A 15,597-nucleotide genomic window follows, 5' to 3' on the forward strand; every position below is an offset into this window, starting at 1 on the left:
AAATGGAAAGGAACACTGAAAACGTGTTAATTGCATGGTGGCATTTCCTGCCTATTCCATTATTTTCAATCTATGCAGTTTTTCGGTACCAATCAATGATCATGAGAAAGCGTCTTCCGACAACCGGAATTAGATAAAGATGCATTTTACGGAAGCTAATTTCTTTGCTGATCTTGGCTGGAGTTTATTTTCTTGAGTCAGCAGTATAGCCTGAGACATGGATCGAGGTGTAGTAAGATTAAATTAAATCATATTCCTTTTCAGATCAAATGAAACGTTGTCACTTGTTTATTTTCGAAAGGAACACTATTTAATCTGCTTAAATATAAGCATAAGCGTGTGTAAAATGCGCAGAGAAGTTTCCAGATTGTCAGGCGATGCTTTCGCGTTATCATTGATTGGTACAGAAAAACTGCATAGACAAGGCAGGAAATGTCATCATACAATGAACACATTTTTAACAGGTTCCTTTCTGTTTTATGTGATACCTGTCGGCTTAAAACATGTTAAAAAGGACATTTGGAGGTAAAACTATTTGGAAAAACTTAAGGGGATCAACCCCCCCCCAGCCAGTGGCGATGGAATAGTTGGAGTAGCTGGGGCAACTGCACAGGGGCCCACCACGCACTCAGAGATAATATCCTTCACATTCATATTTGCTCCCTTCATATTCATATCATTGTAGCTACTGGTGCCATTATTTCCATTGTTATTCTCCCTCGTTTCATCAAGTACTGCTATTCTCTTAAACATGGCTGAATTAAAATGAGCTTCCTAAATCCTTGTCATGTGACATGACAGTGTTGATTTCCGCAGTTGTTGCCTATAGCTACACGCGAAGCAAAGCCGTTTGCACGCAGTACACACATATCATGGATGAAAAGAATAATTCCAACACAATACAGTGGTACCTGTATGAGCCATTATTGTTGGGCTACAGACCTCTTCAGGCAGCAAGAGTGACGATTCAGGCGAGGATAGCCGCCAGTTCGCTTTAGCAACCGTCAGTGGCAATTCTCTGTGATTGGTTGCAAATATGAATGGTGACTCCTCAGTAATTCTCCAGATTTGCATGCCGATGTACAGCCACTTTTTAATGCTACTGGTCGTTCAACCTTCCCTTTAGTCACATCAAATGTTGTTGTATTGTTAACTTATATATGGTAGTAATACAGCAGCCTGCATGAAAATACCATAACATACAGATATTCTGTTACTGGTGCAGCGATGCTTGGGATAAAAATGGGATGAAAAGAGTGTCCCAAGAAAAGTTCTGGGGACACTGGAACCAGTGTTCCAAAAGTGGGACTGTCCCGTCCAAAACGGGACACAAGGCCACTTTGTTCTATTAGTAATCTGCAGCACACCTCTAGCACACAGCAGGGTATTGCCAGCCAAGCAAAAGGAAATTTAATCCAAGTTCCAGATAACTAGATGGTGCTGGCTGACTTTTATAAAAGAAAAAACGTCTATAAAGACACTTGAGAAAGATATTTGATTTTGTAGAGCAAGATTATTGCGATAACAGATTTCAAGATTTGATACAGTTCATATAACAGTTAATCTAATAAATATTAACAAATCTACAAATCAATTACTGATAAAGATGTTGATCTAGTCTGTTTTACATATATCTATAGCAGGCTACTAGAACTGAAGAGCAGCACCTTAACACAGACTTATTAAAAAAAACTGTATTTGAGCAATAAGAAATAATACCAAACATCACACAAATTTAAAGGGGACTGTACAAAGCAATGAAACATGAAGCTACTTACTCATTAATAAAAGTACAAAGAATCTCAGAACAATAATGTTCCTAGGATCTTCCTACAACCTCTAATTTATTGCTACAGTAGTTTTATATCTGCCCACAATGAGCTAGCAGATTTGCAAAAATAAAAGCTCTGCTTTTCATAGCTAGGCCTGAACTCCTCCCAGCTCAAAATCTCTTTCTTTCCCATTGTCTCTCCCATCATGGAGCAATGCATTGTCTTTACCACCATGGAGCTGCTTGAATGGTGACTGGAGCTTGCAGAATCCGTGTAGGATTCCAGTTCTAGAGAATAAGGCTCCATCGTGTGGAATGGAGACAGTGGCCCGGGATTGTAAGGTTCGATTTCTCCTTTAAAATTATCAGACAGTCTTCTTCAGGTAAGTTTAATCAAAGGCATTTTATTAAGGAACATAGAAATCAAAAACTAGTAGAGGATATAATAGTAACAGCAGTGGCACTGCGAGTAAACACAGGTTTCATGAGATGGGATATGAGCAACAGAGCTGCAAGTAAACCTACAGAGGTCTCAGCAGGTGCAACCCAAGCAACAAAATACCTGTTACAAGCATTAATATACCAAGCAAATACCTGCCCACTGGGAGTGGAGCACCTAGAGGGAGTGGAACACCTAGAGGGAGTGGAAACCCTACAGGGAGTGGGACCCCTAGAGAGTGTCCTCTGCTTCTCATTTGAGAAGAGGGAGCTGAGGAAGCAGGTTGGTGTTTGTGGTTTTTTGTATTTGTGAATCCAGTGAAGGCATTGCCCAGCCTGGAAACCTTAATTTTGCAAGTTTTGTTTTGTATTGCTTTATTTGTGTTTAAATCCCTTTATTTTGCCCTTGTGCACGTTTATTTTGTGTTATTTATAATAAAATTAGTATTTTTTTTAACTGCAGTCTGTCTCTGGGCCTCTATCCACTCACCAGCCTGCCACATTTGGTGTCAGTAGTGGGATAGCGCCACCTAGAGGAGTGGAACAGTATTTTTTATTTATTGTAGAGGGAGTGAAACACCTTGGGGGAGTTTTTTTTTTTTTTAAATGGGAAAGAAGAGCAGACAGCGGCAAAGGCAGGAAAAGCAGCAGCAGCTGAAGAAATGTAAGCTGCTGCAGCCACCGCTGGAGGACTCAGCCAGCCTCTTCCCCTGGTGTTCCTGGTGCGGGAAGGAGGACCATTGTTGGCGGTCCTGCCCAGATGTGCCACTGGCAAACTGGTGTGGCCGGTGTGAGGAGGACGGCCACAACTGGGCAGGATGCCCCTACAACCAGGCCCAGGAAGAGGTGCAGTGTTCACCCCGGGCATCAGGGGCCACCCCACTACCTCCAGCACCACCACCTTCACCATCTCCCAGGAGATCTAGTAGCTTATTGACTGGTTGATGCACCCTGAGGCAGACCTCGTCCACGATCTCCCCATAGTTATCAACATTACTGTGGAGTCGAGATGGGGAGAGGTGGGAACAGTGGGAGGAACAACACCACCCTATTTCCTTCCCAGAGGTTGCCCTCATGGTGGTTAATTACCTGGCGGTAGACATGGGAGATGCCCCAGTCACTCCAATAAAGAGGGTGGAGATGCCTTCCCGAGAGCCAGAGAGGCTTGAGCCGCCTAGGCCGCCACGTAGTCTTCTTTGTTCAAGACTGAACAGATTCAATTCTTTTAGCCTGTCTGCATATGACATGCCCGAGAGGAATAATTCTGGTCGCTCTTCTTTGCACTCTTTCTAGAGCAGCAATATCTTTTTTATAGCGAGGTGACCAGAACTGCACACAATATTCAAGATGAGGTCTTACTAGTGCATTGTACAGTTTTAACATTACTTCCCTTGATTTAAATTCAACACTTTTCACAATGTATCCGAGCATCTTGCAGCCTTTTTTATAGCTTCCCCACATTGTCTAGATGAAGACATTTCTGAGTCAACAAAAACTCCTAGGTCTTTTTCATAGATTCCTTCTCCAATTTCAGTATCTCCCATATGATATTTATAATGTACATTTTTATTTCCTTTGCAGTACCTTACACTTTTCTCTATTAAATGTCATTTGCCATGTGTCTGCCCAGTCCTTGAATCTTGTTAGATCTTTGCTGCTGCAACAGTGTTTGCCACTCCTCCTACTGTTTGTACGTCTGCAAATTTAACAATGTTTGCTTACTATACCAGAATCTAAGTCTTTAATGTAGAAGAATAGCAGATTCAATAATACTGATCCCTGTGGTACACTGCTGGTTACCACACTCCATTCTGAGGTTTTTCCTCTAATCAGTACTTTCTGTTTTCTACATGTTAACCACTCCCTAAGCATGTACATGTGTTTCCTTGAATCCCAACTGCGTTCAGTTTGAGAATTATTCAAGATGCAGGACTTTGTCAAAAGCTTTCTGGAAATCTAAATAAACCATGTCCCTTGCTTTGCAATTCAACATTATCGATGTTGCATCCTCAAAAAAATCAAGCAAGTTAGTTAGACACGATCTCCCTTTCCTAAAACCATGTCTAGACTGTCTCCCAGGACCCTGTTAACATAAAGGTAATTTTCCATTTTGGATCTTATTATAGTTTCCATAATCTTTGCATATAATAGAAGTCAGGCTTACTGGTCTGTAGTTACCTGGTTCAGTTTTGTTTCCCTTTTTGTGGATCTATTACGTTTGCAATTTTCCAGTCTGTCGGTACCACCCCTGTGTCAAGAGACTGCTGCATGATCTTGGTTAGCGGTTTGTAAATTACTTCTTTCATTTCTTTGAGTACTACTGGGAGGATCTCATCCGGCCCAGGGGATTTGTTTATTTTAAGAGCTCCTAGTCCCTTTAACACTTCTGCCTCAGTTATGCTAAAGTTATTTAAAAATGGCATAGGACCTAATGACATGTGGGGCATGTTGTCAGTATCTTCCTTGTTAAAACTTGTGAAAAGTAATAATTTAATATATTTTCCTTTAATCAGTACTTTCTGTTTTCTACAAACATTTAACTCCTCTTTGAATGTTACTTGCTGTTTAATATTGGAAAAACATTTTTGGAATTGGTTTTAGCTCCCTTAGCAATGTTCATTTCTATTTCTCTCTTGGACTTTCTAACTTCTTTTTTGACTTGCGTTTGCAGTTCATGTGTACTCTTTCTGTGTACTTTCTTTTTGGTCGATTTTTAATCCTCTGTAAAGTGCAAGTTTTTTAGACTGAATCTTTTTTTCCTAAAACTATTAAACCATTCCCAGGCAATTTAGTTTTACAGGTAGATTTGTCCACTTTAGGGATGTAATTGTTTTGCGCCTCTAGTACTACATTTTTGAAGAACAACCATCCTTCTTCTGTGGGTGTTTTCTCTATTTTACTCCAATCTACTTCTGTTAGTCTCTGTTTTAACCTTCATAGTTTGCTTTTCTAAAATTGTAAACCTTAGCTTTAGTCATTACTTTTGGGGTTTTAAAAAACACTTCAAATGAGACCATGTTGTGGTCTGAGTTTGCCAGTGGTTCTCTGACCTCTGTTTTAGTTATTCTGTCTTCGTTATTTGAAAAGACTAAATCAAGGCATGCCTCCCCTCTAGTCGGTGCCTTGACAAATTGTGTTAGGAAGCAGTCATTTGTCATTTCCACCATTTCTATTTCATCCTTCGTGCTACCCACCGGGTTTTCCCATTTTATTTGGGGGAAGTTGAAATCCCCCATTAGTATGGCTTCTCCTTTGCTACACGCATTTCTAATGTCATTGTATAACAGATTATTTTGCTCACCATCTGAATCTGGCGGTCTATAGCATGCTCCTATTATTATGCCCTTTGAATTTTTGTCCGTTATTCTGACCCATATTGATTTGGTTTTATTTTCTTTGTCCAGGTTTAACACCTGGGCTTCAAGACTGTTTCTTATGTATAGCGCTACCCCTCCTCCTCTTCTGTCCTGCCTGTCTTTCCTATACAGTGTATACCCACAAATATTATATTCGTCCCCATCACTCTCAGACAACCACGTTTCTGTAACACCTATCACATCATAGTTACCTGTTAGTGCAGTAGCTTCAAGTTCTAGAATTTTGTTTCTGATACTTCTAGCATTTAGATAAATACATTTAATGGTTGTCTTACCTGAGTTGTTGTTCTTGTTTTGATGCGGTCTCCCTTCTGTTTTTTTGTTGATTTCTCCCCCCTTCCTTTCTAGTTTAAATGCTTCTGAACCTGCTCGAGGATCTTTTCTCCAAGTAGACTGGTTCCCTTGTTATTTAAGTGCAGTCCATCCCGTCTATACAGATAGTCCTCGTTGTAGAATGTGGTCCAATGATCAAGATAGGTGAAGCCTTCCCGTGTGCACCACGTCTTCAGCCATGCGTTTTGATTAATTATTTCCAGCTGTCCATATGGTCCTTTGCAAGGTGCCGGTAGTATACCAGAAAATACCACAGTTTTGGTTTTCTCTTTTAATTTCCTTCCTAGCTCTCTGAATTTGTTTTGCAGGGATTTTGGTCTGTCTCTTCCAATGTTGTTTGTACCGATGTGGACGACTACTACCGGGTCGTCTCCTGTTCGTTCTAGGAGCCTGTCCACGTTCTCAGTGATGTGCTTGACCGAGGCTCCCGGAAGGCAGCACATTGTTGTAGTAAGGGGGTCCAAACTGCGAATTGAACTTGCTGTGTTTCTCAATATGGAGTCCCCAACAATCATGACCTCCCTTCTTTTTGCTGTCTGGTCACCACTGTCAATGGGGTCCTGGATGTTGTTCCTTTCATTCTCTTGTTGTTGGTTCTGCTCATCAAAATTCTGAAGTGACTCAAAGTTGTTGGTTGTTTTGATTTCTGGTGGTTGTGTTTGACAAAGTTTCTTTTTTCCCTGCTTCTGCCTACCTGAACCCAACTGTTCTGACCTTCTATCTCCCTGGTGGCTTTCAGTCTGTTAGGGGTGATGCAGACTTCCATGAATTGTGGGTGTGCCAGTTCCTCCAGATCCTGTTGCTGTCTCACTTCTTCCAGCTCCATTTCTAGCATACCTACTAGTTTATGCAAATCCTGGATCGCACGGCACTTTACGTACACTTGGTTTATCTCCGCTGGGTTTTCTCGGATTTCCCACATCAAGCAGGTGTCACAGATTACTGGCTTGAAGACCGTGTTGAGGTTTTTTTTTTGAAGTTTAGTTTCTTCTGCAGCCGTCAGCCTGCTTTCAAACTGCTTCTAAACTGCTCTGTACTTTTCCACGCCTGTACTTCTCCCACTCGCTGTCGCTGGGAAGACTGCCTCGTTTAACTGCGTTGTTCTGCTGTGCTGTTGGCTCCTCTCCTCGCCCGTGTCTCAGAACGGCGCTGAATTTGAATCAGCTGCTCCGAGTTTCAGCTTGTTTGTTATCAGAAAAACACACGCGGCTGTTTGACTTTGAGCTGCTGCTGTGTTTCCCCAACGTCCTCTGTTTTCTGATTAAAGCAATTCAAGATGCAATTTCTCCTTACTGCTTCTAAACTGCTCTGTACTTTTCCACGCCTTTACTTCTCCCAGTCGCTGTCGCTTCCACTCGCTGTCGCTGGGAAGACTGCCTGGAAATAAACGACTTAGAGGTAGAGTTGGGTGGAGCTGAGCGATTGGTACCGCTCAGCATTTGATAGTGCACAGACAGACAGAAAATAAACGGTTGTAAGACAAACAAAAACACAGGACACGGCACTGGTAGCCAAAATTATCATCTGTCAGAGGTCAGAGCTGCACTCTGAGTTAAGAAAAAAAACAGTTCATTATCACTAATCTCATTTACAAGAATACAGAAAATACTCATGTGCATGTAAACGGAAAGGCATGCAGAAATGTAGAGGCAGAGGTTACCAGAGAATCAAAGGTGGGCTTCGCTTTTGTCAGTAAAATTATAAAGAATTGTGACAGGAACGCAGAACACAATCTAAAGTGGTGGATCTTAAGAAAACAAATCACATGTGTATGCTTTTTTGATCAGTTAAAGTAACTGCAGCAAATCATTACATATATTGTACCTGTTGTGCATATGTTTTTTTTTTTATCATTACTATTTTGAAATATATATCTGGTACTACACTAAGTTAAATATATCTATGTTTGCATGCTTTCAGATAGTGCTGCACTTCCTTGATCATTTCATCTTGAGCGTGGAATTCTCCCCTCCCCTTTAACAGCTTTGTGTGTGGAGTTACAGACACATGTAGATGTGTATTTGTAACCCTTTACATTGTGCCTCTAATCACTGTTATTTACGTAGTAGTTACATAGTACATACATGTGTGCTTACACACAATTACAATGTTATTATGCATAGTTACAACATACTTAACTTGTTGCACAATAAATGTAAATACAAAAATGTATCTGAAAAGGGTTAGAGCTTGTCACAAAGACGACCGGAGTGGAGGACGTCACCAGAAACAGGAACCAGGAAATAAACGACAGAGGTGGAGTTGGGTGGAGCTGAGTGATTGGTACCGCTCAGCATTTGATAGTGCACAGACAGACAGAAAATACACAGTTGTAAAACAAACAAAAACACAGGACACGGCACTGGTAGCCAAAATAAACAGACTAACAAAAGGACTAACACTAAACAAAAACAGTGAGCTGATATTTTACTTATTATTATTACTATTAATATTATTATTATTACCTCCCTCTCCAATCCCGTTCTCCACTCACTGAACACACAACCTCGAGTGAGTGAAAACATGCAGCTTTTATGCAGCTGTACCGAGACTCGATTGCTAATCAATCATTCAATTGGAGTCTCGGTACAACTGCACGTGAATTAATAAAGTGCAATTCCCCGTGCTCACATATTATTACTTTTTACTTGCACGTGAAGTGCTGTGCAATCCTCGTCCCTAAATACAAATATACATTTTAAACACTCGTGTTACACAGACCCATTTATATCCTGTGTACCAATGACTATACACCAACATTAACACACAACATACAACACAAAATATACACAGCTGGCACTTTGCCGCAGAGTTATATCATGCAACAAAATTACAGATTAAGTCCATTGTAACTATGCCTAATACTACTGTAATTATGTGTAAGTACACATGTATTTAGTAATAAATAACTTCCATGTAAATACACAGTAAAAAGAGACACTTGATGTAAAGTGTTACCATGTATTTTTATTTTGTTATAATGCATGATGACATAAATGTGTCCCTGCCATTGCTGTTTGTTTTGTTAGCAACATAGTTTTGTTGAATTCATGTACTATACTGGTAGTAACAGAATGTGTTTTGTTGAATTCATGTACTGCACTGGTAGTAACAGAATGTGTTATTAGGTAAAGGGGGCAAGTAAAATCTCACTATCGGCAAATAATGACGGACTTAATGACTGTAAATCTGAGTTTAGAGCTGAATTATAGTTTAACGCAATAAGAAGAAGAAGAAGAAGAAGAAGAAGAAGAAGAAGAAGAAGAAGAAGAAGAAGAAGAAGAAGAATAGAGGATCTGGCAATTTGATAAGCCAATGTTAACACACCCTGATGATTACATTATGATGGCTATGTAATAAACTATGGATGAATCGTGGATTGTAGTTGACAATTCCATGGTGTGTTTGTCAGAATGATTGCTTTTGCCTATTAGGTTTTTAATTCCCTTTTTAATCAAATTTTCTTAAATTAAGCTTTAATGAATGGCCATTAATAATTGACCACTTATATTATAACTTTAAAGTCTGTTTCAAAGCTCTTTTTAAAATGGCTGCTCTAGTGCACTGGGATTTGAGATCTGTCCTCTAAATCACTGCAGGAAGAGTATTTTAAAAAACTTTAAATGACCACATTTCCATCTGCACCATGAAACCAGTCAGTAAAACGCAATTGCATCTCATTCCAGTGTCCAAAATGCCGGTTCCTTCTTCAGTCTACAATTCAATCTACAACCGGACATTACTCAAATTAGAGACACACTAAGTGTCTCTAATTACAGTGTATTTACATAGTAGTTACTCAGTAAATACATGTGTACTTGTTAAGATGCATAGTTACAATGTGCTTAATGTTTAAATCTTTTTGCATAATACAAAGTAGTTAGAGGCACTTAATGTAAAGAGTTATATATCATTGCTAGTAGTTAATTTTATAATATTTCCCTGATGGTATAATATATTCACAGCATTCATGTTCAACAAGGTCTGCCTTTATGGACGCTCATTAGGTAATTTTCACCATCAGTGTGGAGAGATCGAACTCTGCCAGATCCTAATTGAGAGATTCCCAGTTCAAACCCATGAATTCTGCCAGATCCTAATCGAGAGTCCCAGTTCAAACCCATGAATTCTGCCAGATCCTAATTGAGAGAGCCTCTGTTCACTCATGAATTCTGCCAGATCCTAATTGAGAGAACTCCAGTTCAAACCCATGAATTCTGCCAGATCCTAATTGAGAGATTCCCAGTTCAAACACATTTGATCTTGATCTGCTGCTTGATTTTAATTCAAGTCAGTCTCAGTGGCAGATGGAATCCAAACAAAACTGAAAAACGAATATTTAAAAATAAATAAATATCAAAATAGCTCTACAAAAATAGCCTTCACATCGGCAAACAGATAAAACTCAGCTCCACACACAAGAAAACATCTAAAGGTTTTCTGATGTCACATCGTGTACAGAGATATTTTTTTGATGGAGGGATCAAGTGGTAAACATGACTGATAAAACTTGCTGGAGGAAATGATTAAGAGGATGCATATATTATAATCTTTAAAGGCAGTGAAAGAGCAAGGCTTAGGTAATGTAAATATTCTTCAGATTCATGAAACGTGGCATAAACGAGCTGATTGTAGCCATCAATCACTACGATTGTTCAAAAGATTTCTTCCAATTATATTTAACCTCAGGGATAAAATCTGTTGTTGAAAATGTTTTAAACAGTGTCTCATTTCCTAAGGAGTTACAGGCATGAGGCTTAATAGGAAAAGAAACTGCAGGCTACATGTCATTAAAGATAATTGGGTCATTTATAATAATGATACACTGACTGAGTGATTTAGTATATTAAAAATTTACATCAAATTATTTAATGGCAGGGGTTAAAATTCACAATCGCACTGTTGCTTAAGGCAACCTCTCCTCCCCCCATCGACAGCAAAAATTCACAACCCCCTCCATTCCCCTCATCTGTGAAACAGCACAAATGACGTTGAAGGAAGACAATCTGAGCTGCCTTGTATTGTGAAGTCCACAGCAGTATTTGTATTATCATAATTGTGAATGTTGATTTCACCCCGGTTTCTTACCCAATTAAACACGCACAATGTCCAGCCAAACTCTCTTTTTCATTCAACACCCTACAGATGTTACCACATTTCTGAACCCTGGAGACTGGGTGATTGTGTGCCCCATGTAGAGTATCACAGACATAAACCTCTTCTTCCCTTGTTTAGATGAAGTATTGAAATGACCAGTTTGAAGAGCCAGGCCCCTGGTAAATCTGCTCTGAATTGTACATAGCATAGCATGAATAAGTCACACTCAAATCTACATTTTTACTAATAGGGCTTGTTCATACAGCTATAAGGGAGCAACTCCTGGCTCATGATCATGTTAGTAATAAATGAAGGTAGTTCTGAAACCCAAGTCCTACTTAAATTGACATAATTATTATTCATTTTGAATGAGGACTCCAAAACTCGAAGTACAAACTCCCATTCCGCCCGCCTCCCCACCTTTTCCCTTCCATCCGACCCTGCCTCCCTTCCCTGCCTCCAAACCTCTCTCCTCCCATCCTCTTCCCATTTCATTAGCTACACACCTGAGATAGTCATCACATAGCCTTCCTTGACACACATCTTCTTTAAACATGTTCCTTGAAATTTGCCAGGCTAGTGCTATTTAATGATGTAGAACAGAAAGTTTAACAGGACCCATTAGGTTGATAATGGAAATCAACATCCCAGTGCACACGGCTCCTAACAAATCAATGTAATGCATTAACTTATGATACCAATAAAGCTGCAACACCATCATAACTTGCATTACTCTTTTGATCAGCTGTTTTAAATAGAAGGATATAAATGGCAAGTGGAATTATCTGTGAAAATGATATGAATGCCTGTTTTGTCGATAGACTCCATTATAGAACTGGTAATTTAATAACCAGGGCTACTCAAGCCGTAACTGTTCAGCTCTGTCAAATAGATTGCTTTTGTCTCTTCTGCTAATTTAAAAAGGGGAGCAAAATTCTTTTATGGATTCAAAGGACTATTACTCAGCTGTCTCCTGTCACACACTGTACTTTCTCATGCAGGGAGATGGCTTATTTGAACTTTACACCAATTATCTCAACAATGGCTCCCATTTGCCCCTGTGGAAAATTGAGATTTCCCACTTTAATTAAAGCCTAGAATTGAATATAGCTGGTTTGTACTTGAAACATAGTTTTAAATTGAGGTAATTCTTTGAAGCGCATTGACAGACGTTTTGTGCTTTTCCAGAAGAAGCAGGCTTTTTCAGCTCTTTCAGGTTTTCCAATGCATACTGTATGCCTTGTGGCATCATAGCACTAATATGTTCGGCAGATGAGCTCACGGTAATCTTTTGGTTCCTGCCTCTAATGCTGGGAAGTTAGGAGTTATATTTGATCATGCTTTTTAAGGACCATTCAATCGCTAAGATTTCTTCAGAGAAATATAGCTAGACAGAGTCTTTGCTGTCCCAAACTGAGACCCTGACTCATGCTTTTGTAACCTCAAGGATTGATTATTGTAATTCCTTCTTTACTGGCCTCCCAAATTACTCATTGAATAGAATAAAAATGCTGCAGGTAGAGTACTTACACATACATTAAGTCTACCTGACACATGTCCCCAGTTATTCATTTTAAACAGTTGCTCCTCACTTACAAGGCAGTCCGTGGCTTTGGCACTGCCTAGTTGTGTGAATTACTTTAGTCCTTACAAACCAGCTTATACTTTGGGATCCACCAATAATGGTCTCTTGGTAATTCCAAGAATGTAAGCTTAAAACAATTTTTAGTGTGGCCTTTTATTAGCGAGCAGTTTAGAGCTCTTCTCTTGTGATGTATGTTTTGGAAAGGTCCCTGGGGATCTTGTTCATGAAGGACACTATATACAGTGCTATAATTTCTTAGTCAGAAAGTTCAACGTTAATAAAATCTTAATAAAAAACAAACAGCCTGTTTCAAAGTGTTTATGAACGATATATGTTTGATGGAATGACGTCTAGTTGTGGTTCACACTAAAAACTGAATGCAGGCTGCCTTAGCCTGCAGACAGCAGTTAAATATAACTATACATATGTGATACTGATGAAATGGACTGAAGTGCAAAGTGGTTAACAGTGTGCAGGTGCAGGAATGCAGCGGTGATCAATAAACAGACAGACAACTATAATCCAGGTGCAGTGATGTTTTATTTGCACAATCCAAAGTCTGATGACAAAAGGCAGTAAATAATAATGATGAGAACAGGTAATACAGCGGCATGTATTGCTCTGTTGTTAATCCCTAGGTTGGTGCCATAATAATAATTGTGCCATTCCTAAACACCCACACATAACACAAAACACAAACACACTGTCAATCATGACCCCTTGGTTAACTAGTACAACCGCTCTTCCAATCCGCGGCTGCCACATCGTTTCCCTTTAGGGTCGATGATGTAGTGTACCATAGCTCCGCCTCCTTTCTAGATGGCCGACTTCCATCTAACCATGGGAATGAATTGTCTGGCCATCCAGTCCAGGGCATTCTGTTTCCTTTACACAGCGCCCTCACAGGTCGGGAGGGAAATTTATCACCAAGAATCATTCTGTCTGTCATACCATACAATAGTTTTCTATAATAAAAGCATAGGAAGGTGTGATAAAGTATAGGTAATGTATATGTGAGCACAACAAAGCACATAGAAAATGGGAGAAACAGCTAAATTAGTGTGCAAAAATACCATGGTAAACTTTTATAAATGTGAATAGAAATCAATAATCCAGTTGAATCTACATGTATTTATATAGCGCCTTTCATACAAAAAGTATATCAAAGCACTGTACAAGACAAAATAAAAGTCAAAATAAAATATATTTGTATAGAGAAATAAAAAGAAAGCAAGATCAAAAATAGAAACAGTTTCTTGGCTGTATCTTCCTATAGAAAGTAACTAAAAATCTATTTTTTACAGTAGCATCTTGGAAATGGTTAAGGTTAGGGTTAGGGTTTTCTTAGAATACTCTGGGGAACATTATAAATTACTCCAGAAGCCATACCAACTTTTTGCTTTTTTTTTTTCAACACAATATTTTTTATTTTTTATTTATTTACTTTAAGTGCATAGTATTTTTTATTATGCATTCTGCTTAGAGATACCTGTATAAAAATGTGTTATTCTATGAACCGATTGTCCTTACAATACTTCCTCAAAGCTGTGTTGGAAAATATTGATATTTGAGAAAATTACAAGACATTGTGGAGTTTCCATGCGTGTTTTTTTTTATCTCAAGACATTTGCTTTAGAAAAATGTCTCGTATAAAATCCTTTTTACTCGAGTAAACCCGGGATTTTCATCCGAAGTCATGTAAATGAATGGGAAAGGTGGGGGTTGATATGTAAATTAGCTCTGCCTAAAGTACTTGTGCTGTTTACTAGTGAAATTATGAAATTTACTTGTGAAAATGTGGCTTCCATGCGCAGAGAACTGGTACACGAGTGAATCTAAGCTGCTGTAACAAAGCAAAATACCTTGTGCATGGCTGGTTGGTTAATAATGTGTTTTACTGCTCTTGACCAAATTGTTTTTCAAATGTCATTAGTGTCATTAGTGTGGAGTTAGTAGTGAATACTGCTTCAATGAATTTATCTTACAACTCATTAACTAAAAATGAACTCAGAGGTATAAAATTAAACTGACCAACAGGTATTGCAGATCACCATGGCTGAAAACCAGTGGAGACGGTATATATATTTCCCTTCCATTCCAGGCAATACAGCATATAGGGGATCAGGTGATGTTGCATGTACTACCCTGGCTTAGAAACCCTGTCTGTCCAGACGCCTGACAGCTGCTGAGGAAACATTCAACACCACGCTTGGGTAAATAAGGGTAGTGGGAACTTGAAAGGGAGGTGGCGGATTCTGATGAAACGAACTGAAGTGCAGCATTAGTTTGTTCCCAAAATTGCCAGTGGTTGCTTGTCAACAACAAAATGAGGTGTTCAGGAATCAGCGGCTACATGTAAGACAGACTGGGAAGGTTACCAGTGTTGTCAAGTCTCACGAGAAAAAAAAGCAGAACTGCCTTTCAAAACAAGCAAAACCATGTTAAAGTGGGTGTTTATGCAAATTACAACCAGCGACTCAAAAAAACAACCCCAATCCCGTTTATTATAAGCAGACTAGGCAACTGTGAAAGTTACCTCACCCGCCAGTTTCAATTGTACAGCAGCGATCTGAGGAGGCTCATGCTGTCAGAGATTCTCTCCTTTCTTTAAAGTTGTGTTGGAGTCACTGTTGTGTTAAATATCAACAATGCAAACAAATAAAACACAATCAATACGCTTATTTGCAATTTTATTTGGTCAGTCTGCGAGGGCATCAACAACCTTTTGGTATATATGTTGTTGCATTGTTTTGGGCAATCGAGCTGGCTCATGACATCCAGTCCCAGGACTGTTATTATTTCGGGACCAACCCGCTCTATTACCTGTTATCATTGTTATTATTTACGGCCGTTTGTCATCAGACTTTTGGATTGTACAAATAAACCAGCATTATGGTTGTCTGTCTGTTTATTGATCACTACAGCATTGCTTTATCTGCACACTGTTAACCACTTTGCCACAGTTGCCCAGATCTATTTGTTAAGATTTTGTGGCT

The 15,597-nt window shown here is 39.2% G+C and overlaps 1 protein-coding gene across 2 annotated transcripts in view; it reads left to right on the forward strand.

Moving 5' to 3' along the window:
* The window catches only part of LOC121305112 (collagen alpha-1(IV) chain-like), a 105,176-nt gene that overhangs the window by 87,007 nt on the left and 2,572 nt on the right, over window positions 1-15,597 (forward strand). The gene's annotated exons all lie outside the window — the stretch shown is intronic.

The sequence above is a fragment of the Polyodon spathula genome, chromosome 41, assembly GCF_017654505.1.
Source record: "Polyodon spathula isolate WHYD16114869_AA chromosome 41, ASM1765450v1, whole genome shotgun sequence".
NCBI lineage: Eukaryota > Metazoa > Chordata > Actinopteri > Acipenseriformes > Polyodontidae > Polyodon > Polyodon spathula.